This window comes from Chelon labrosus, assembly GCF_963514085.1.
Source record: "Chelon labrosus genome assembly, chromosome: 2".
Classification (NCBI taxonomy): Eukaryota; Metazoa; Chordata; class Actinopteri; order Mugiliformes; family Mugilidae; genus Chelon; species Chelon labrosus.
Window position 1 is genome coordinate 15577289 of NC_140338.1, and position 23674 is coordinate 15600962.

Genomic DNA, 23674 nt, shown 5'->3' on the forward strand with positions numbered 1-23674 from the left:
CAGCTTAAGGATGCACTTTGTGTTTTGGTGAGGAGCAATGTATTAACATAACGGTTGTTTGTTGTTTGCTAAAGTCGTTGTGCAGGTTATGGTATTGAATGTGCGATTATCTGCAAGTTGAATCTTTGCCTCAGCCTCTAATAGTAGTTAACAAAATGTATTGAAGCTTTAGGCTGTTGGGCAGACAACACAAGCAATTTTAAGTGACTTCTAATAATTGGTATTTCAGCCCCAACTGAGTGCAGTGCATTTTAATTAAAGGTACAACTATATATACATGCAGAAGTCAACTAGAAACCAGAAGCCAGAAACAGAGCTGGAAACATCCTCTGTTAGGGATGCTATGGAGCAGTCATTGGGTGTTCTTTCAACATTAACCATCCTCACCCGGACGACCCAGGTGAGAGTGATCGTTCTCCAGTCTGAGTCCCGGCAGCAGTAGACCACCAAGCTTTCCTCCTCGCCCAAAGCCTCGTGGCTTTTTCTGCTTCAGTAGTCACACTGATGGGCTTCTCCTTCACTTGCACAACCACAGATGAACTGAATTAGGACTCTGCAAAGTGACTGACCTACAAAGTCGCAATAGCCGATATCAATCAGGTCACGGTGTGTGTTCCAGCCCCGCCTCACACATTGCTCCTTTAACTTCCGGTACTCGGCACATTTTCAGTGAGTTCTACCTTGATCACCTGTTTAGAGGAATCGGAAAAAAGCAATCATCTCTGGGTAGACCGTTGTTATGTTAATGCGATCTGAGAAGTTTAGCCGCATGACTAGACCTACTAATATCTGCTAATGCGCAGGCAAGCCGAAGAAGCCTTTAGCTCAGTTTGACTGTGAGGCAGGATTTTCTCCAGCCTTGACAAAAGAGAGCAGTCTTTGCGGGACAATGTATCTCGCTGATATGGATTCTGGCGGCCACCATATCAGCAGCTACTTTGATAGCAACCTTCCATAAAAGTCTTCACAAAGTGAATCAGGTCAGTACGAAACACGAGTCACTTTTTTTGTGAAAGGCATCATTAATATTCTTCACACATTGTTATAGAGTCGCTCAGAGCAACTGTGAAAGAAGAAATGCATATAATGAAAAGGGATGGCAATACAGGCTGCCTTGGTGGCGTCGCTATATCCTTGAGGATGCGCCCTGCTGCGACAATACTGCATGACAACACAGCAAACAATGGCTAACATGCAGTGAGGAATTCCAGTGGGAATCAGCTCAGAAATAAAGATGCTCCACGGTGTGCAGACAGGTGTGTAAAAAGAGAGGCAGACGCAAACGGGTCGTTGAAGGAGCAGCGGCGGCGGTGTCATGGTTTAGCGTCGGGGTGAGGATAAAGGTGCCAATAAATCTTTTAGTGGAGGTTTTACGTCTTCATCCAGCGTCAGAACATGGACATAAATGTGCTATCGCCACGCACGGGTGAAGACTGGGCGTAGGAAGCTCACGTTACTGACGTGAAACTACTTTAATCAACTCCACCCTTGACCGTTTTGTATTTCTGGGGCGCCAGATGAGTACAACAACTGAATCTGCAATTAGAAAATAATACAGACACCCTACCATAGTGTTTAATTTACACTTAACAGCATGTCAGCATGCTACCAGTAGGTAAATATTAAGAACTTAGATGAGTATGTCGTTAGTTATGCAGGCATTCAATCATAAACTGATGTATTAGACAAACTAAAACTGATGATTAACGTCTGAACCACATTTTATGGTCAATATTTGAGGTATTTTACAAAGATAAACCTCATGTTGGTGCCAGAGTTATTCAGAGTCATCATTTAGAAACACTGAATATCTGTGTAGTTGGTGCCATCAAGTAGATGTTGCGCGGTTTCACGAGATGTTTTTGAAGTACTGGTGGAACAACAGTAAAAGTTAAGGGATCCTTAAAGCCTGTGTCTGTATCAAACTGGTCTGGTAGTCTATCTAAAATTTGTAGAGACATTTCAGTCTGGACCAAAGTGGAACAGCTGACTGACAGACAGCTGTCAGAATCATTGCTAGAATGACGCGTGGCTGGAACATTTATGGATAAAAAGCAGAACAGAAAACCTGCCTCTTAATTAGAAATCACACAAACCAACATGACATAATATTTCCCTGTAAACTAAACCCGTCTTAAGTCTACATCTGATTTGTAAGAGTTGTTTTTTTTTTTTTTTTTTTCCTAGCCCTAAGAATGTGACCGCTTTCCAAAAACCGAAATGAAAACTGGTGTAGCAGTAAGTGAGCCTTTTGTATTTTAAAGTTTGGTACGAGTATAAACGCAAGCTTGCTGTGTAATTAAGTGACAAACTATCTTGGAAACATGAAACAAAAATTAACTGTGGAATCTCAAAGGGCCAAATCCTCGCTCACAGTTTTACATATTTTTGCAGTTTTTAGTAATTTGACTTGCAGAAATGTTGCAGCGTATTCCCCCGCCTTGTGCTACTTGTTACATCAGGATGAATGCATGATTAGTGCTCAGCGTTTTTTTTTTTTTTTCTCAACTGGCAGCAGCAGCATTCCCTCATGATCAACATTACTTATGCTGATTGTATTAGCATGCATACACTGTATTTTTGTTGGTCACCTGGCCACTGTTGCAGCCTGAGCACACCTCAGAGAAGACGTTTCTTGCATCCTGCGGCCTTACACCAATCAGGCATAACATTATGACCACCTTCCTAATATTCTCTCTTGCGCCGCCAAAACAGTTGTGACTCAACAGAGAATGAACATGGGCCTTCTGAGGGTGTCCTGTGGTGTCTGGCAACACATTGTTGTTAGTGGGGGCCTTTAGGTCCTATGGGTTGAGGGAAGGGGCCTCTGTGGATCATCTTGTGCTGTTTTTTGTGGTTTTTTCAGTTGTTCCTAAACCATTTTTGTGCATGTGTCTGTGTCACGCTGCATCCTGCTGGGGATGGCTGTGGGCTGGGGGTGCCTGGTCTGGTCTGGTCTGGTCTGGTCTAGGTGGGTGGTACATGTCTAAGTAACATCCACATGAATACCAGGTCCAAAAGTTTCCCATCAGAACATTGTACTGTCACAAGATGGTCAATGCTATTTACTTCTCCTGACAGTGGTCATAGTGTTATGCCTCGCAATATGTTGCCCAGCTTCCACGTGGTTCCCCATATGATGTTACAGAATATCTGAAAACTGTAGGTGCTTCCAGAAGTTGGACTGAGGTCATCATGGACACTATGACCAGTCTGCGACTACGCAATCCCACAACAAACAACAAACTAATCGTTTCAGAAACAATCTGACCAAGTTGTCTAGCCACCAAAATGTTGCCTTATCAAAGTCACTCACATCCTCACACTTGCTCATTTTTCCTGCTCTTAACGTCAGCTCTAAGACTAAATGTCCACTGGTTGCCTCATATATCCCAACCACTGACAGTTGCTATGATAATGAGATAATCTGTGTTATTCATTTCACCAATGTAGCACGTCAGTGTATGTGACACGATCAATGCACTGCCTTCGTACTTTTGAAATCTCAAAAGAACTGATTAATGATTAGATTAAAAAAGGCCCGTGAAAAAGCCCAAAACTCGGCCCTGCAAGAGTAAGATCAATGATCTTAAATTACGTGATCTGCAGTCCAGTGAGCCTCCATGCAGCAAGCTTTCATGTGCACCTCGAGCGACAGGCACACAGAGATGGTCAGTAAAGAGACAGGCGGAGCAAGTATAAGCTTAATTCATTTTTGATGGCCCACAGATGTGGCAGGCCACCAGGATTCTGGTATTCTGACTGTCCAGTACACCAGTGCGGTGTGGTTATTTGACAGGGGGGCAATCGATGATAGCAGCATTCATGTCTTTCAGGAAAACGGTAGCATCATTTTGTAATGATAAAATGTTAAAAGTTAGATAGTTTTGCATTTGTTCTGCGTTTTTGCCAGTTGGCACTCAAAGCGTTTTGAAGTCACATTGACAGATCCATCCACCACACACACACACACACACACACATCTTGGGCATGCGCTCCATGTGACGGGGCAAAGGGGATCAAACCACTAACCCTCTGGTTCGTGGACCACCCTCTCTACTGAGCCACAGCCACTTCGTCAACACGAGACTAGGTTAATATTGCTGAGTCAGTGGTGCAGCGAATGTTAGCGGTCTCTTCTTCAACGCCATCACCTCCACAATTTGACCATCTGAAGAAAAAAATAAAACTGTTAAAAGTCTTTTTTGCTTTTATCTTTCCTCTCTGACATCATCCCTGAATGTCACAGGGAGCATCTGTGTTATGACTGCTCGCTAAGGATGCAAGTAACATTAACTTTTGATAAATTAAAGCGTTAAATGCGCTCCACGGGCAGTGTAGAACATTGCTCCTTTTAATATTTAAACCGACAGATAGGTTTCCAAACATGTGCATAAAACATCTTATCGTACAGAAGGGCTTGGGCCTAGTGGGAGAATCTAAGGCAATTTGAATCAGCACCTTTCTTTCTCTGTTTCAACGCAAACTGAACAAAATAACAGTCATGAAGGAGGATTTAGTTTTAACCACTGTACCTAATGAACAGGCAGTTCACTGGTATCTGTACTTAAGTATCTCTTGAATATACATGTTTACGCTGAGTCCTAAAGATGTGTGGAAACCACGCACTGAGGTCTGTGGATGTCACACTGAGCGAGTGTGAACAAGTGACTGGAGTGTGTTTGGCTTCTTCTAAAGGGGAAACCTGCCCCCCGCCAGGCCTCAAAGTCTTTGACGGAGAAGCTGGGAAGGAGAACAAAGAGGAGGAGGAGATGTACTAAAAACCCAACTGTTGACATAAAAAAAAAATAATAATCTGCACAAATCTCTATTATTTATCCAGTACACATTTTCTATGTTTCAAGGATGGGCCACAACCGCTTTGATCCACACGCATAAATATTAACAACGCTCATTTTTACTATGAAGTTGACTGTGCTTCAAGCTGACAGCTCAAAATACATTTTACATATACAGTACATTGTGTATTCATTATTGCGTGAAAAGCTTTGTTTTGTCCACATTTACAGAGACAATGAGTACAATGAGTCCAGATGCTCTAATATCTGTCAAATGTAAGTATGCATGGCCCAATGTGTGCGCTTTTAAATCAGTCAATAGGATTATAGTGCCACTCTTGTAGTAGATCCATACAGGCTGGAACTGAGCTCAAAGACCGGCTCAACTCAGCTACACTCCCAGATCACGGCGGCCAGAATTCGTGAATGTCGGTGTGCAAAATCACGTCAGATTCAGCAGTTTTGACAGCGTCAGACATTAACGACACTAATATCTGTCCAGTTCCTTACAGATGTACGTTTAAACATAGCACAAAGTGGCTCTAACAGATTTGGTTCTAATGAGAAGTAATAAATAAAAACTAAAAGTTATGGTGATGAATGTAAACACGAGCTAATTCGATGAAAAGTAGATTTAGAGAGGAAAGGAGGGGAGGTAGGAGCAATCCCCTAACCAGCGTGTAGCATTACAAATGGAGTGTTTGCCATATGCTTGCTGTTGAAGAGGCAGCTGCCCCCAAAGCCTCAGATTCCTGTCTGTGATTTTGTGTCCCGGCGCCAGTTTGATTCTGCACTAATTACTATTTTGGAACATGAGGGAAAAAAAAAGAGGAGGAGAGAGAATTAAAGTAAAAGGAGCAAAAGCTTTTCTTTGTTTTTAAAAAATAAATAAAATTATAATACCACAATGAGAAAACATAAGACTCCAGAAGTATTTCCAATTTTGTGTGAACAAGATCATTTCATATAAATCCATATGCCGTCTACCACGCAGCCAGCCCACTTCAGGGACAGCTGTTGAAAACTGTTAACCTTATTATACAATGAGATTCTTGCTTCTCTAGCACAAAAAAAAAAAAAAACTCATCAGATCATCTGCTGCATATTTCAAGAGACAATTATCCTGTCATGGCAACAGCCAGTTTACACTTTCAGTTTTGCTGTCAGACAGAATCTTTATCCCAGAGCCCATCGATTCCTCCCCGTTCTGCTGTTGTCATCAGTGTTTCCACCTTGAGCACAAGAACATGCTCTTATCACCAGCGCCAATATATACAATGCCAGTCAGAAGTTTATAAACTCCTTCTAATTCAGTGGATTTTCTTTATTTTTTTCTATACTGCAGATTAATACAGAGGACATCAACACAGTAAGGAATTGTGTAGTAACCACAGTGTCAAAGTAACCACCTTTTGCTTTAATTACAGCTTCATTGTAGTCACCTGCAATGGTTTTTAGGTGTGTCTTCTCAGTGTGTTGGATGATATCAGTTCTGCTGTGCAGATGTGGGGTTGGTACACAGTTCTCCTAAGTGATTAACCCTGTTCAACATCCATATTATGGCAAAAACCACCCAGCAAAGGGTCCCCCCCCTTTTACCATCAAGTGGGAGGAGGTAGAGAGGGTCTCCTGTTTTTGTCTGTGGACCCATATCACCTAAGATCTCAAATGGGGAGCAAACACAACTGCCAATATCAAAAGAACAGCACACCAGCCGCCCTACTTTTTACGGACACTCAAGAAAAATAACCTGTCTGCTGAGCTGCTAAGGATCTTTTATCATTGCTCCATCGAGAGCGTTTTAATGTATTGCATCACAGCATGGTACGCCAACTGCACAGAGAATGACAAGAAATCCCCCTGCCCTCACCGGACCTTCTGCCTCCGCCGAGCGAGCAGTACTCTGCAGGATGATAACACACAACTCGTACCACCTATTCTCCCTGCTTCCATCTAACAGGCGTTACAGGGCCTTCAAAGCCCGCACCACCAGGCTGCAAAACTCAGATTCCATAACTCAGATTCCCCAGGACCACAGCAGAACTAAACAGGCTGCACAACTAAATTTCTTTGTGCTGTTTTTCACTATGCAGTGACAGTAAAGGTAATTCTAGCTAGCTTATTCACTTCCTTTTGTCGCGCATTCAAGCTCTCAAGCTCTGTCACAGAAGCTCGTACATACCTGACAAAAGAAAGTTAGACGTTTTCACTGTCCTTTGTTCATTATTCATTCACACAGTGCAGGTTTTGAGTGATGCTTCTTCTGAAGTGTTGTATTGAAAACTACTTCAATACAGCCACCATTCACCATGGTGGATCCTGAGCATGCATCAGATGGCAGTGACATCGTAAAATCATCAAATTACTTTAGACAATATCCAAACATCAAGTATTTTCACTTAATAGTGTTAGAAGTTTAATTATAAATCAGTAAAAATTAGTATTTTTCATCAATTTACACTGAGTGACCTATGATGACAAAGAGAAAACACGATTTCAACAATTGCTTTCATAAATCAACTAAAATTTAGTATTCAGACTCTTTATTCAGTAAAGCCCCTGCAGTTTAAGCTTCGAGACGTCTTGGGTAAGTCTCCACAGGCTTTACAGACCTGTATTTGAGCAGTTTATCTCTGTTTATTACCGGCAGATCGTCTCTAGAGTCGTCTGTTAACGGCCATCCTCAGGTCTCTCCACACGTCTTGTGGAGTTTCCATCCTGAGGGTGGAGCTGGATAATCTGTCTGCAGCAGCAGAGGAGGATGTTGTCAAAACTTCTCTCCATCACGGAAAATGTCTCCCACATACAGTGTCATGGTTTGAGACGTTCAGAGAAACACTAATGAACACTGAAAGCTCCACTAAGCTTCACAGGAGCTCTTTTCCTCCCATGAACATCCAATTATAGAATTCCTCCTCTTTTTGTCGAATTTTCATTTTTAAATCCAATTTAATTTTACATTTTACATAATCTGAGCACCTGTTACAAAACAATTCCCCTGGGAAAGTGGTTCTGATTCTTAAAAAAAAACCTCGGATCATGTGCACTTTACCAGTCATTATGCCTGCTGCTGAGATCCTGCAGCTCTACTACACCGTCCTACCACCGCCATCTTTCTCTCTACGGATGATATTAACCACATGATGAGCAGTGGCTGGTGTTCCCCAGACATAGCGCCTCGAGCTCTGCCCTAATGGTTCAGTTTTTGTCTGGTTATGCTAAAGCTGCATCCAAATATTTAGCCATTTGTTCATTAAGCAGGTAGTGAGCTGCCTGGAAGCCAGTTCGAAACACAAAATCACAAACTTTTTGTGGAGAAAAGTTAGTCTGGAGTCACTCTGTTGGGAGATGGTTATGCCCCGTCAAAGATCTGCCATGCCAATCAAATCGTTTGGTGACGGACAGAAGAGTAACGGTGACGTAGTCATACACGGCATTTGTTTACGACACAGTGGCTCTGATTGGCTATGCGACTATCCAATTGCATGCAGAGGTTTATTTTTCTCTGTATCAGTTGAAACATGTCCCATAATGAAATCCCAACAGCATGTTACCGGACTCATTCTCTGAATTGAGTCTAGCTACGACCGGCTGGGCTCTGGTTATTTCATTTTCTTGAATAAACAAAACCACAAACATAATATTTCTCTTTCATTTGCTTAATTGGGTTCTTTCTTTGTCCACTTCCAAGACTTTTGTGAAAAACCAGTCAACTGCAGAGGCAGAACAAGCACGAAAAGGCACATTATCACAGTGAGTAGGAGGTCTAACAAAAATGAAGACCATACCAGCAAGGAAACTTCTACCATGATGAAACAGCTTATCAGTTTTTTTAAACGGTAACGAAAGGTACACGTTCCAGCGATCTACCGTCTACCAGAGCAGGAACTGGTCCTGTCATTTCACGTCTTGGTGGTAGCAAAGTGCTTCCATTTCACAATATTGAGCCCACAGTCCTCCTGGGAACACTCCAAGAGATTTCTGCGGGCATTTATGTTCTTTTCTTCGAAGTCCACACAGAAAGGTGTGTGGAAGCAATCAGTTTGCCATCTCAGCAGCAAGCAACTAGACACAACACTAGACAAAACCAGATTTCCCCATGTGGACAAATACAGTGTCTAGTCTAGTGTTTGGAGAGCCAAACTGGTTTTCTAGAAAAGCTCTCATAATGGGTTATTGACCGTACTGATGGAAAAATGTGTCATTTTTGTTCACTGTAAAACAACGCAATTAAATATGCAAAAAATAAGGTTACTTTGTGAAACAACAGTATATCTCAAGCGTCCAGGTGGTTGGTGTGTGTGCATTAATAAGTGTCTGGATGGCTTCACACAGGGAATCGTTTGGATGAATTCCTACAATGTAAGCAGTGACCCAGAATTACTGGTAAACTATTTTAAACAAACATGAGTAGTGTTAGGTAGCTGCCCCAAACTTCTGTGCACCATCCAGTCCACATGATGGGAGAGACTGCATCTGCTGCCATGCGTTCATAGTTTAACTAAAGTCCAATTTAAAAAAAAAAAAAAGAAATGTCTAGCAGCCCTAAAATTCCTTTGAAATTGTTTCAACTGCTGCAGGACACTCCTCACCTCCACCTGCTATTTCCATTTCTTTCCAATTCACAGACTCCCTCTGGAAAACTTGAAACCCGACAGGACATCTTGCCAACCCCAATGCCGTGTCAGAGCGGTGTCAGAACACAAGCCCAATCTCTCATAGAGGCTAACCTGTGGGTCAAATCTGTCTACATCTATCTCACCAGAAACCACCAACCAAGACCTCGCAGAAAATACCAACGTCAAGACACAAGAAGTAATGGTCCTGTTAGTAATGGCAACTCTCACAGAGGTAGCATCTCAGACAGATGGGTGAATAAAAAAAAATAAAAAAAAACACATGCTGCAGTGTCAAAGCACTGACATACTTGCAACGATGCACGTTATTTGGGGCACACATTATATAGGACATTGCAACACACTGACAAAAATAACCGCACGTGAAGATTGTTGGTGTAGTAATTAATTCTTTAGATTCATCAAATTAGATTCCTTTAAAATCCCTTTTTTTAATATATTTTATGGTAAGTTTCTTAGCTGGACATGAAACATTTTAGTTAAATATGAGACTGGATTAATTTGCCCCAGTTTGATACCTAAATAAATACAGTAAACAGTGGAATTAACCTAATTAATCTGTTTTACATTCAGACTTTGCTGATGCATGAAGGATGCAGGAAGTGAGTTACGTTTACATGGCTTCATATCCCAACGTTCGACACCGATTAGGCATAGCATTATGACCACCTTCCTAATATTGTGTAGGTCTCCCTTGTGCCTCCAAAACAGTTGTGACTCATCATCGGTCCTATGGGTTGAAGGGAGGGGCTTTTGTGGATCATCCCACAGATACTTGATCAGTTTGGGATCTAGTGAATTTGGAGGCCAGGTCAGCACCTTGTGCTGTTTTTTTTTTTTTTTTTTAGTTGTTCCTAAACCGTTTTTGTGGTTGTGCCTGTGTCAGAATGCATCCTGCTGTGGATAGTTATCAGCGCCAATCAGCAGATGACATGATGCATGCTAATGTTCTCCCTTTTCCCAGTGTGATGCTACGCGTGTTAAAGCCTCCGTCAGTAAACTCTGCAACTGTTTGCAATTTCAGCCACAAATCTCACCAGTCTCCATTCAAGCAGTATTCCAAAACTGTCCCACTGGTACCTTGAATACACACACAGGTACGTCGCTGAATATAATTAACTCAGGACGGTAACATAGTTTCTGGTCTCCATCTGGTAAGCCTGTTTTCGATGGAAAGACACACCAGCAGAACTGTTTATCGGCAATGGGAAAGAATTTTTAAACCCATATACAACAAACATAGCTATACATGGTCATTTTTGTGTAAAAAGCATATAAAACTCAATGAAATGTTCTACTTTCTCTGTACAGTGTTTCTGGTTTGTGCAGAAGCCGAGTTTATTATACATCACTAAATCCAACAAAATTGGGCTCAGGGGGGACTGTATAACATGTGGCCTGCTGTTCGCCTTCCGATCCAATGACAGATATGGGGTACGTACTGTGTGTTGGCACAGACAACATTTATAAAACTGGTGAAAGGTGTAAGGGGACTTTGGGCTTTTAGAAAGCACTCTGATGTCCTGAGGAGATTTTTGAACACTGTGTAACAGTTGCAGAATGGATATTTGGCCCCAGCGAGTTCAAAAATCATTTTCTGTGAAATTGCAGCTCCACTCGACTCCAGCTCACCGCCTTGACAGACAGAGAGGAAATCTGACACTCTAGGAATGAAATTTCGACACTCAATCCATTTTCCTTTGCTTTAGATGAGCTTTCTGTACCTCTAATTTCTCTTTCACAACGTTCAGACTTGTGACACTGTTTTTGTCTCAGCTATATATTGTAATTGTATGGATGTGATGAGTAACAGGAAATAAATGGGCTAGAAAGACTAGCCCATTACAGTAGATTTATTTAGGGTTCAAATCAATGCCACAGGAAGACAGATTACTGCAATGCATCTCTCTTATCTATCTATTAGTTTAGTCAAGATACACCATATGAGTGTATTTATAACAAGAAATGTCAGTGCAGAAATAAAATATGTTGAGACCAGTGCTGTTACTGTAAATTTCTCTTTTAATAGCACCGTGTGTGTTATGTTGTATGTTGGTCATCAAGACATCATGCAGTTTTAACTTATTAGGAATATGTGTGATTCTACTGTCATTATGTTAATTGTTGTTTACAGTATAAATATTAAAGGCAGCTGATGAAAAATCCAAATTAACAAATAAAAAAACAAAGTCCCACAGAGTACATATCTGTATATCTTAAATCAAATCATTATAAAAGGATCATCATCGTGGTTTATGGTTTAGCTAGTCTATAGAAAAAAATAAATATTTGTTACTTTCTCAAACTCAACTTTGGTTTAAAGAGAATAAAAAAATAAAAAAATCAGGCTTTACCAGTAACCAGTAACTGTAAACAGTAGCTATTGCACAAGATGAAAGAGTGTGTAAGAGCTGTTTCTTTAAACAACACTTTCTATTGGTACTTGAACTGCAGCTGTGGCGATAATTTCTATCGAGAGCTTGTAAGAGTCATAAAAACGTGGCAGAGAAAAATGACAGAGGAAGAAATGAATAAAAATATATAGGCACTCCTGCTCAAGGACATTTTCTTTTCAGTGAATGAAAGGCCTCCCCTCTTCTGCCTCAGTGGTCCCCCTGGCTGTGATTGTGTTTAACTGTGGGAACAGACCACTCGGTGGCACATTCTGAATAGGGGGCCTTCGCCCGGTGGCACTCCCTAAGTGGGCCTGCCAGCCAACAGGCTCTGGACCAGGTCTTTCTCCTCTTCCCTCTCATCTTGTCATTTTATTCTCTCATACACACACACACTTATCAAAGCCATTGTTAAACTACCTTCATCTTTCTGACCGTTTGTTTTTATTCACTCCTTCGCCAGTCTTCTGCTGCAGTTCCCCCACACACATAGCAACAAAAAAGAAACTATCAAGAGGTAAAGGGTGAGGAAAAGCCCAACGCTTGTGTGTGATAATTAGTCATTTCTTCAGTAGCTCTTCAAACAGGCTTTCGTGGAGGCTGGGGTATCTATTGTAGGGGGGCGTACTTGGCCATTTGGAGCTGGACCAGATTCCTTTCTCTCCCTCTTTTTGGGGGGCTCACTAGCCCTGGTGGTCCAAAACATACCAACACAGACCAAGTCTATTAAACTATGGTGATTTAAGAGCCTGATGAGGCTTGATTTATCCCCACCTATAGTAGTGCGGGGCCCTCCCTTTTGGCCAACATATCGCCCCCTGCCATGGGGGTATTGAGTGGAATCGAGAGGGGGATGATGGAGAAAAAAAAGAAAAAAAAGGCGGGGTCCAGGCAGAGCCCATTAAAAGACAACAGATCCTGCCACACAGAAACTGGTAACAGAATAGAAGTAAAATTAGTTTTTGTACATGCAGGAATAAAGAGCGATATCATGCAGAGATGCCATGTTTGCCTGCAAGCGTTTCTGAAATCTGTTACCTTGATCCCTTTGTCCAATAACCAAATCACTGATCAAGACTTCAAATGTTTTTTTATGTCCAATACTGAATGAAAACCAACTAGGAGATGTAATGAAGCCAGACTGGAAAGAGGAAAAAAATAAATTAAAAAAACCTGAGCTGAAATACTTTTGTTCAAAGGTGAAACATGATTTTTATTATTCAAAAGCTCCCCTTTCAAATAACTCTAATGAGCCAGAGGGTTCTTAAGTGAATTAATAAATGAACAAACTGTCTGAAGCTCTAACATACCTTCAAAATACTCTCACATCTCATTATTATATTGAGAAAGTAGGAATATTATAAAACAATAATGACGGGGGAAAGCATTCAAAATAGGTCCAGTGTGAAGAGATGCTTTGAACTGCAGATAGCTAATTCATTTCTGGACGGAAAATTCATTTGTGTGAAATTGCACGAGAAGTCCATATTGTATAGTATACCAATAGTAATTTACAACAGTGGTAATTACAATATCCTCAAAGCCTTATGGACCATTATTTATACCTGTCAAGATTTCCCTGGGAACTTCCCTCATAATAACAACATATCGCTACAAATCATAGCAAGTATAGCCTCTGTCAGTTTCTACACTCCACTCCACGTAGCGGGAGGTGCAATGTGCTGCATGTAACTACCATAGATATCCAGGGGCATTAATAATGACTATGGTTGATGTATATTTCAGGTTCTCACCTCACGTGTTTTGAACACCCTGCCTCCCCATGATCTGTGGGAGGACACGGACACATACCGCAGGAAACATACATAATCCATGAGCTGCCATGTTTGGCTGTAAATAAGGATGACTAGGCTGCTCAGATGCACTGCCACACTTCAGGACACCCAAGTCAAAAAAACAAAAAAAAAAGATTTCACTGGCCGGTGGGAGGTTGTGATGGTCGCCTCTGACTGACTACCAGATTTGCTACCTGGTTCAATTTTTAAAAAGGTATGAAATACAAAAAAGCCCCAAAACAGACCAAGAAGGTACTAGACCAGGACTGAAATTGTTACACTTGACATCAAGTTACCTTCTCCTGAACTAACCTCATGTAACTGAACACTAGCACAGTCCTAAGAATTATTAAATTCTCACAGTTTTATCTGTGTTTTAGTTTTAGGTTTGGTGTGTTTACATAGATTTGATATAGATACCAAATTACGCAACTTTTTTTTCCCCATATCAAGTTTTAATAGTTCTTTCTTGACTCTACGCCATTTGTTTTTAATTGCTCTTCTTATTTTCTATCAAGTGCTTTGAATTACCTTGGGTGAGAAATGTACCGTATATAAATAAAGTAACCTTGCCTTGCCTAACTACACATGAGACTGTTAGTGAGGTTAAACAGAGTTCAAAGTAGGAGTAACAATGCCAACTTCACCTTGGTCAGGGTAATGCACACTCGTGTGTGATAAGTCGGCTGTAAGCTGACTCTGGAGAATGGTGCAACGGAGGCAGCCATAAAGGGCTTTATAGTCCCTCTCCTGGTACAATATTGTTTGCTACCATAACCCTGTTCAACTCATCCCAAGTGTGCACGCCCTATTTAAAGTTCACCGTTCGAGTAAAACGAACTGTCTAACACTTTCTGTGTAGCTGTGAACTGTGATGGGAGCCATTGTGTTGCTATGAGGTATTAGTGGTTGTCCGCTTTCCCTGCAGTGGTGCTGAGTGATAGGCTGCCACTGAGAACACAGGGAGAGTGCTGATGAACCCTGTTACCGGCCAAAGCGAGGAAGCTACTCAAAGCAGTAAATTGACAAGTAGTAGGGTGACGGGAGAAGGAGCCGGGAACAATGGAGAGAAGGGGAGAGGAACAAGAGGAGGGTAAGGAGCCAAAGAGGCAACTGTGCAATGACCAAGGAAGAAAGGCAAGGAAAAGACAAATGAAGGCGTAAAACACCCACAGCAGGTGTGTTTTTTTTACTACAAGGATGCACACATTATCACGAGGGAACGAATTGGGGCGTGTTTGCTGGTCTAACCAGGGCTAATCTGTATTCTGGCCCTGCTCTGTGAAACACAAGCGGGTGGCATTCATACAAAGAGCATCAGCCACAGCTGCTGCTCCGAGAGTGACCAAGAATTCATACACCATCACAGCAAGGCTCCACGGCAAACTCTCAAACAGATGGAAACCAGGTGTTACAGAAGGACTTGCAGGCGATTCAAAAAAAAAAGAAAAAAGAAAATAAGAAAAACAGGAATGTATGAACACGTAAAATCACCAAACAAACTTAAGTGTCTATCTTAAACGCTCTCGTTCTGCAAGCAGTTACTATCAGACAATAGCAACTGATGACGGGCCTCATGCATGAACACTGCATACGGAAAAATCTGACCTCAATTGTCCTTATGTACAATTTAACAGCTTTTGTGCAATTCATCATTTGCCACTAATTGCATACTGCTTGTTCTGTTCTTAGGTAAGTGCAAATTTTAAGAGCGAGTCATGATGCACAAACGCTAACTTGGAATTAGTCCTGTGAAACACTAATAATGATGACGGAAAAGAAATGCGCATCATTTAAAACACAGAGGAAGAACGTTCTACAATCACCGACTCATGTAATAATTTTAATTGACATTTACTTCTTTGAGACCGTCATCCGTTAGGGAGTGAATGATATGCTGAAAAGTCTCTAATATCTTGCTTTAAGACTAACTGAGGAGGGTCCTAGGTGCGATCTGGATGTTTATATACTTAGGATTTAAAACAGACATGTGACTTAAAACAAAAAGCAGCATTCAGATGAATTAAAACCAACATGCTGTGTTTAATGTGGCCAAATGCTTCAGTCAGCTTAGTTAAATTCCTTTTGAAGATTAAAAAAAAGAATTACATTGCCTACCATTGTCTTCAGATCTTGCTAATTAATCTTCAGAGCTGATGATATGTTTCCTGGTTGTTGTAGTTTCTACCTTTTCTGCTCATTGGTGACAGTTCTTTTATTAACTTGCTTTTGTTAGGTCCATTTTTCCCGTCTGGGTACAACCTGTCCAACTGCAGTGGTCTGAACACAGCACTTCTGTCCTATACAGGTTTATTGGGGTGTTTCCTTTTGCTAATTGCGCTATGCCTGTCAGTCTGTCCGTTTAGGATCAAACACAGTTCTTATGCAGGTGGCAAAAACAGAATTGGCTGTCTGAGCATGTTTCATAAATCCCACGTAGGATTATCTTCTTTTCATCTTTTTGCTTTGAATAAAAACAAATATGGGAGAAAAAGAGGAAAACATTCATGCATGAGACCCATCGCCCCCACTGACATCCCTAAATATTCTCGGTGACAGTTGCGCTGAGTGGATTTGAAGCACAGAATCAGGATGAGGACATTTTCTACTTCTTTTCCCCCACACATGGAGAGTGAAGGATTGCATTCACGACGGCAGTTTCAGGTCAGAAGGTTACAGCGGTACACCCAGCAGCTGGCACAGCTTAGTACTGGCCTCCATCAAAACAGCTGTCCCAGGTAGGCTCTCAGGGAAGCTGAATGTCCTTGCAGGCCTGATCTTTGAGCACAGCAGCAGAGCCACAGTTAACCAGCAGGTTGTTGTCAGTGGGCTTAAACACAGACTGTTCTCTGGTTTCAGGTTTCCATGGAGAGGCAGTGCTGCAGTGCTGCATCATTTAAACATCGGTGGCCTGCTGTCCTTCCACATGCCCTCCTCCTTTCTCCGTGTACCGAAATTGTTCAGGATATTAGAGTGAACACACACATGCTCTTCTGTTGTGAAATGTCTTTGGCCAGTGTTTTCACAAAATAATCATTAATTTCCTGAAACTAGCGCACAACCCTGCATCCATGAAATTAGTCTTATACAACTCAGTTTTCCAGAAACAAATAGAGTTGACAGAAACATAACACCACTGGGTTTATATTTAAATAATACAATTATTAAACCTTTTTAAGGAATGTATCTGTTTTAGTTTTAATTCCCCTGCTAAGTTCTACTAAAGCAATACTTTAAAGTTTTCTATGGTGGTTTTAGGTACTCACAGCAAAGACTGAAGTGAAACAGCCTTGGTTTAATGTATATTACAAAAAACACAGCTGTTTGTTGTTCAGCAAAGTTTTGTTGCTTTGACCAAACAACAGGGTGCTGTATCCGCTGCTAACCTATGCTACTAACTGTTAGTAGCACAATACGCGATCAGCAAGACACCAATAAGCCATAACATTATGACAGTTGAAGTAAATAACACAGATTATCTTGTTATCGTGGCACCTGTCAGTGGATGGGAGCAAGTGAACATCTTGATCTCAAAGCTGATGTGTTAGAAGCAGGAAAAATGAAAGATCTGAGCGACTGTGACAAATTGTGATGGCTAGACGACGGGGTCAGAGCATCTCCAAAATGTTACTGTGACACGTACCACCTGCTGAAGCACTGTTGCCGATCAAGAACATCCTTTTCATGAAAACAGGGTTCCCTGACGGCAGTGGCCTCTATTGGCTGGATAATGTGCCCTGCCAGAGAGCAAAGGACTTTATCTCTTGAGGAGTGGTTTGAGGACTACAACAATGAGCTCAAGGTGTTTACTCAGCCTCTGCATTTTCCTGATCTCAGTGTAACAGAGCATTTGTGGGTTGTGCTGACCAAACAAATCTGATCCACGGAGGCCACACCTCACAATTTGCAGGACTTTAAGGATCAGCTGCCAATGTTTCGGTGCCAGATGCCACAGCACACCTTCAGAGAGCTTAGTGGAGTCCATTGTGCATGTAAAGGTTGTTTTGGTGCCAAAAATAGGGACCAAAGTTAAAAAAGTTATGGCTGATCTGAATCTCCTGAATAGATGCAAAGTTCGCTAGTGAAGAAGAATGTGTGCTGGCTACACACAGAAAGGTCTCTCAGCTACCGTGTTCAGGATCCATGCACAGTGAGATGATGAAAAATTTACAATGGGCATCCAGCAGTCGTTGATGGATGACTGCATGATGAGCCAAAACACTGCGAAGGCTCAAAAAGCTAATGAAGCTTATAATTTTGATTATCTGCTCGAACAAGTCTTATCTGCACCAGCTTCAACTTGCATCAAGTGTCAAGGTTGGGGGTGGGGGGGCTGGTCATAATATTTTGGCTCCCAAGTATAGTGAGCAGAATAAACTCTTAATTTAAGACACTCCTGCCTGCTCCTGACACCGACATCCTCTTAATTTATAAACCCCATCTCTCTTGTCATAATGAAAAAGATTATTAACGTAGAAATCCTCTTTGAAAAACGTCTGCCCATGTAGAAACTGAATATTAAAGTAACTCTTTATTGTAACATCCCACACTGCCAATCTTCTCGGTCATTACACTCTCTGTGAAATGCAATATGGTCGGACGCCTCAGATGTTAAAACTATTTGACAGCTCGTGCTCCTTATCAGTCATCCAACCTTTCGTTATTTTAAAACTAAACTATTTGCCTACCCTTGCTTTAGCCCTTCCTACACACTTTAATATTATTCTGCTAGGCTCAGGGCCTTTAATATGTGCTATAAATTCTAGGATATGATTTCATATTCACAAACCTGTAGAGTAGAAAGTCAGCAATGGCGCCGGAGGACTCTTGACCCGTTGAGAGCTGCTGTGAATATCTAGCGCATGATTACAAACTCGTATACATTAGTCACTTCTTGAACTTGGTCAGTTTCCTTCTGTCTCAGTGTGAGTGAGTCACCGTTTTATTTTTATCACTGAATAAGGAACCCCCCCCCCCCCCCCCCCACTGACTCCCTCAGGCTGGACTCCTCAGGAAACATCACAGAGGAAGCAGAGAGAGGGAAAGGGCTCCTCCCTGTGGTGAGACTCCAGCTGTCCATCTCGAGGCGAGGGTGAAAGACTCCTCCATAGCAACAGTCCAACATAGCAACAGCCTTGATAGCTTTGGATGCCATTCAGTTAGTATCTTGCATATTCGGTCCTTGGAAACAGAGGAGATAGTAAGGGAGAGTCATATCCAGGCCGCTTAGCATAAGTTGGGTGGTCAAATTTGGTTCTGTTTTTAAAAAAAAGATACTGCATGTGTCTTAAATGCATGTGCGAGATTTAGCTCCGACTACAAGCCATGAAATAAGAATCCAGGTGCTTATTTTTAATTCATACTAGACAGAGGAAAGAAAACAGCGGTGCAAAAAAGTAGGAAATCTACTAAGAACAGAAATGGTAGCGTAAAAATTCAAAGACTTAGCTTTGGCAGCATTTGAATAACAACACCTCTAAGGCCCCTCTGGTAGAAACATCTTAACCAAGAATTTGTCGCTCTCCATTTGAACCTCTCCCTCGTCATTTCCACACTCCTCACGAGGATTGATTCAAAATGCTAAGCTTGAAATGAGACCAGACAGGACAGAAACTTGCCTCATATTGAGCTTGCCTCAGCCAGCCTGAGTCCAATTTTAGTCCAACAATGCAGCACTTTGATCAGCCTCTATGGCTGATTTAGGATGTCACTACTAACTGTCCATCACTCCTACGCAGCCCCTCCAGGAGCAGTCGAGCTGAGCATGCTGCGATGGGGACATGCCAGGAAATCGGGGAATAGGGTGATAGTAGACGACGGCGAATCAAAGATGTATGTCAAGCCGAATGGTCTCGCATTTATGTGAGACATTTATAGCAGCACAAGACTTTGGTCATCTCACTCAAGCCACCTGCCTTTCTCCTACTACCTATCAAAGAATAAGTCTCATGATATTTTGTGTTTATCTTTTTGCCACAAAAAGACAAAAACTGTGTCGTGAGTAGCCATATCCTGTATACACAGGAGCTTAATCCTCCTTTCCAAAGAAGCATCACTGTTTTTTCCAAATACTATAAACAACATATCAGCCTGTCTCAGTGTTGCAAAGGGTGACAGAGTCCTTCGTTACAGTCAGTGCGGATACTTAGACTTACAAAAATAATGTTGCTGCTGTAAACTGTAACTAGATTGTAGGTGAAATTATTCACCAACAAATGCACTATTTGTTTACATTTCCGTAACACTTGCTATTAGGGATGCACTGAAAATTTTCGGCCGAAAACCGTAAATGCACTTTCGGCCAAAAATTGCTGCGGTTGTTGATTGCATCATCACAACATCCTGTTTCGGCCATGTTGTTTTGGCGATAAATTTTCGAAAATTACCCGAAAGTACATTTTCGGTTTTCGGATGAAAATTTTCGGTGCATCCCTACTTGCTATAAATCAGAGAGTAATTTAATACACCTAAAAATAAATTAAAGCCTGTAACTTTGGCTTCCAGGGCTGAGGTCTGACAGCCAAAGGCAGGGGAGGAAAGCTGAAGTGTACTTGGAGACAGATCAGGGCACTGTTTTGGCATTTTTGTGGAGAATGTGTTGATTCACAATATTGCAATTTTATGGCCTGCACACTGAGAGGAAAATAGTCGATTCAAGTGCAAAAAAATGTTTCACGTTCAATAGATGATCCAGAAAGTTTTGGTCTAGGGACCGAGACATAAATAAGGTATCAGAACAACTGTATTGATCTGCAGACAGTTGACATGGTTGGACTACTCAGATAGCAAGGTGTGGTCACATGACCTACATCGATCAGGAATAACAATATGACCACCTTCCCATATTCTGTAGGTCTCCCTTGTGCTTCCAAAACAATTATGACTCATCAGAGAATGGACATGGGCCTTCTGAAGGATGTCCTGTGGTGTCTGGTAACTGAATGTTTGGGTCCTATGGGTTGAGGGAAGACCTCTGTCGATTATCCCACAGATCAGTTTGGGATCTAGTAAATTTGGAGGCCAGGTCAACACCTTGTACTGTTTTTATTGTTTTTTTGTTTTTTTTTAGTTGTGCCTGTGTCTGGCTGCATCCTGCTGGAGATGGCTGCTGCTGCCATCAAGGAGTATCATTATTATGGGGTGGAGGTGCCTGGTCTGGTCTAAGTGGGTGCTACATGTCTAAGTAACAGTCACATGAATGCCAGGTCCAACAGTTTCCCAGCAGAATGTTGTATTGTCACAAGATGGTCAATGTTATTCACTTCACCTGTCAGTGGTCATACTGTTGTGGCTGATCAGTGTATAGCACACAAGAAAGACTATGCAAGTGTATGGATACAACAGTGCCTCCCGTTTAGACAACTCAGAACAATAAACTCTGACTTTATCTCTTGACAAGCCAAGATTCATCAGTTCAAACCCTTCCTCAACAGTTTTTACATGTAGAATATTGACATCCTTATGTTTTAAATATCTCTCAACAGTGGATACTGTGTTTCATCCTTTACTCCACAAGAAAAGATGTATAGTTCCAGCAGCACTGTGTGTGAGCAAAGCCTGAGTCGCTTTAATGTTGCACAGCTCAATCAAAAAACAATCCCTCTCCTCTCACTGTCACATCTTAGCTTTGTTGCTCTTGGCTCCTTACAGCCATTATGTGAACGGAAACCTGTGCCCGTTCTCTCGCACTTTGATCATTCCTGCCATTATTCACAAGCCAGATACATCTGCCAGATGTGTTTTACAATTAAGGTTTCATGCCATTCAGTACCTGCAGCAAATCAGAGTCAAGTATCTGCAGGGGTTGGACATAACACCTGCAACACTTCTGCAACTGAACGCAATCCACTGCAGCAGCTAGTAAAAGAAACGCTTCAAATATCTGTGAAGACAATGCTCCGGTTTTGTAAGGACAGATGGTGTGATGAATTTTCACTCAATAATTTAAGGCAGCCCTACTCTTATCTGTCAACTTTTTGTTATATAAAACACATAAAATTAGGTCCCACTTTCTTTTTTGCTCCAGGTCTAAAACACAAACAGAGATGGGAAGATGTCAAAGTAGACGTCTGTCAGTAGAAATATTCCTCCACTACTTTGGTACACTCTTTGGGGATTCTTGGTCCGGCTGTAGACAAAAAATAGACATTTTCCAACATGGACTATCTGGTCACGTCATCCGTTTGGAAAGAGAATCCCCTTTGTCTATAATTCACAAACTACATGTTTCACCGTTAAAATAAATGTGGTCTCATATCATTTGTTTGTATAAATGATTTTAAACATGAACCAGCATCTAGCCTGGAAGCAAGCACAAAGTTCCTCCGCCCTAAAACTTTTAATGGGGGGAATTTTGGTCTGGAGTGGCTGCATTGGGAATTCATTACATCCCAGCAAAGATTTCTCAGGCCAATTAATTCTTTTGGGTGGGTTTTATGTGGGGATGAACAGAAGAGTAACAGTGACATAGTTGTATACCTTTTGAAAGCCTTCTCTTTCAAATTAGTCTTTTTTTTTTTTTTTTTTTAAGCTCAATGTAAATCCGAGGGCATTCAAAGGGATTCAATGCACTAAAGGGTCGCTTCCAGGAAGGATCTCTCAACAGTAAATTCTGCAAGAAGATTAGCATAATAAATTAAGTAAGCACCAGATACAGTTACCATTGGATCTGCAGGATTAAGCATTGTTCCACTCTTATTTTCTAGGTATGCACTTAATCAGTTAAGATGTTATGCATAGAGATTTTTTTTTTCTAATTAATTCAGATGGAGATAATGTGTAGTGATGTACGTATATTGGAGATCATCCCCATTCTCTATTGAGGAACAGCTTGTCGGGTCGCACTTGTCCTGCCAGACAATGGCAATATAAGTCTGTTGAAACAGTGCATTGGCTTTTCATGCCTAGTTTTGTCCAATCGCACATTAAAACCAACAGCATTAGCACATCGGTTTCACACTTGACTTTCTCTAGCTGGCCCAGCAGAAATCTAAAAATCAAGCAAAACCAAAGGCAACTGGATTTGTGGGGAGTGAGAGAGTTTAGGTTTTTTATTTGGAACATCTGTGGCATTCAAGTGGGCACCACCCACCCATGTTCCAAATAAAAACCCCACCAGTCATTTAGAACTAAAGAAGCCACTTGGATGAGTGGTGACACGTCTCCAGGAAAACTCAAGCCAGACCACTTGCATTTGGTTTAGCTTTGTTTTTAGATTTATAAATGAACTGGATTGACTCCAGGATTTCTTTTTACACAAAACCTTCCACATCCACTTCACTATCTGTGATGAGGTACCTCTCATTTCTAGAAAGGCCGTATTTAAATTTACTTAAAAATAAAACATACTGCAAATGGACAATAGCATACACTCATTCAACTGTAATTAGGAAGAATCCCTAAATGGTACTGTTAGTGACTAGTGTGTACTTGACATTCATTTAACCATTCATTCATTCTTGCCGAGTTCAGTTCCATTCACTCACAATATTATTTGCTCTGAAACCAACTTGTTAGCATCAAAGAGCAAACCAATCGTACAGAACAATAGGTCATACAAACAGACGAGAGCATCCAAGGCAGAACAATAAGTAGACAAAAACAACAATAAGTAATAGGGGAAAAAAAGGCCACAAGAGCAACAGAAATCTTGAATCTTTAGCATTTAAATGTACCTAGCAAACTGCAGTCAAGCAATGCAAAGGTCATTCAGTCAGCCACCTCGCCTGGAATGGATGCATTATTAAATGGATACAGAGTAACAGAGTTTATTTGGTGTCTGAGACCGACTCAATCACTCCCTGCAAGCAAACACCAAGCTCAGCACAGAGGAGATTGATGAACTCCTCCACAGGGGCAATCAGAGCCTCCAGGTGGATTCTGAGTTGGAGGCAGGGCTTATGAAATGCTTGAAGACGGGTGAAGTGATGTCTGCGGTGTGTGCCAAGCACTGGCTGTTGTATGGCCACTCTCCAACAACGCACCTCTGACCATCAGGGAAATAAACCACCTACTGAGTAAAGCCTCTTCTGGGAGCAGTGTATGCTTCG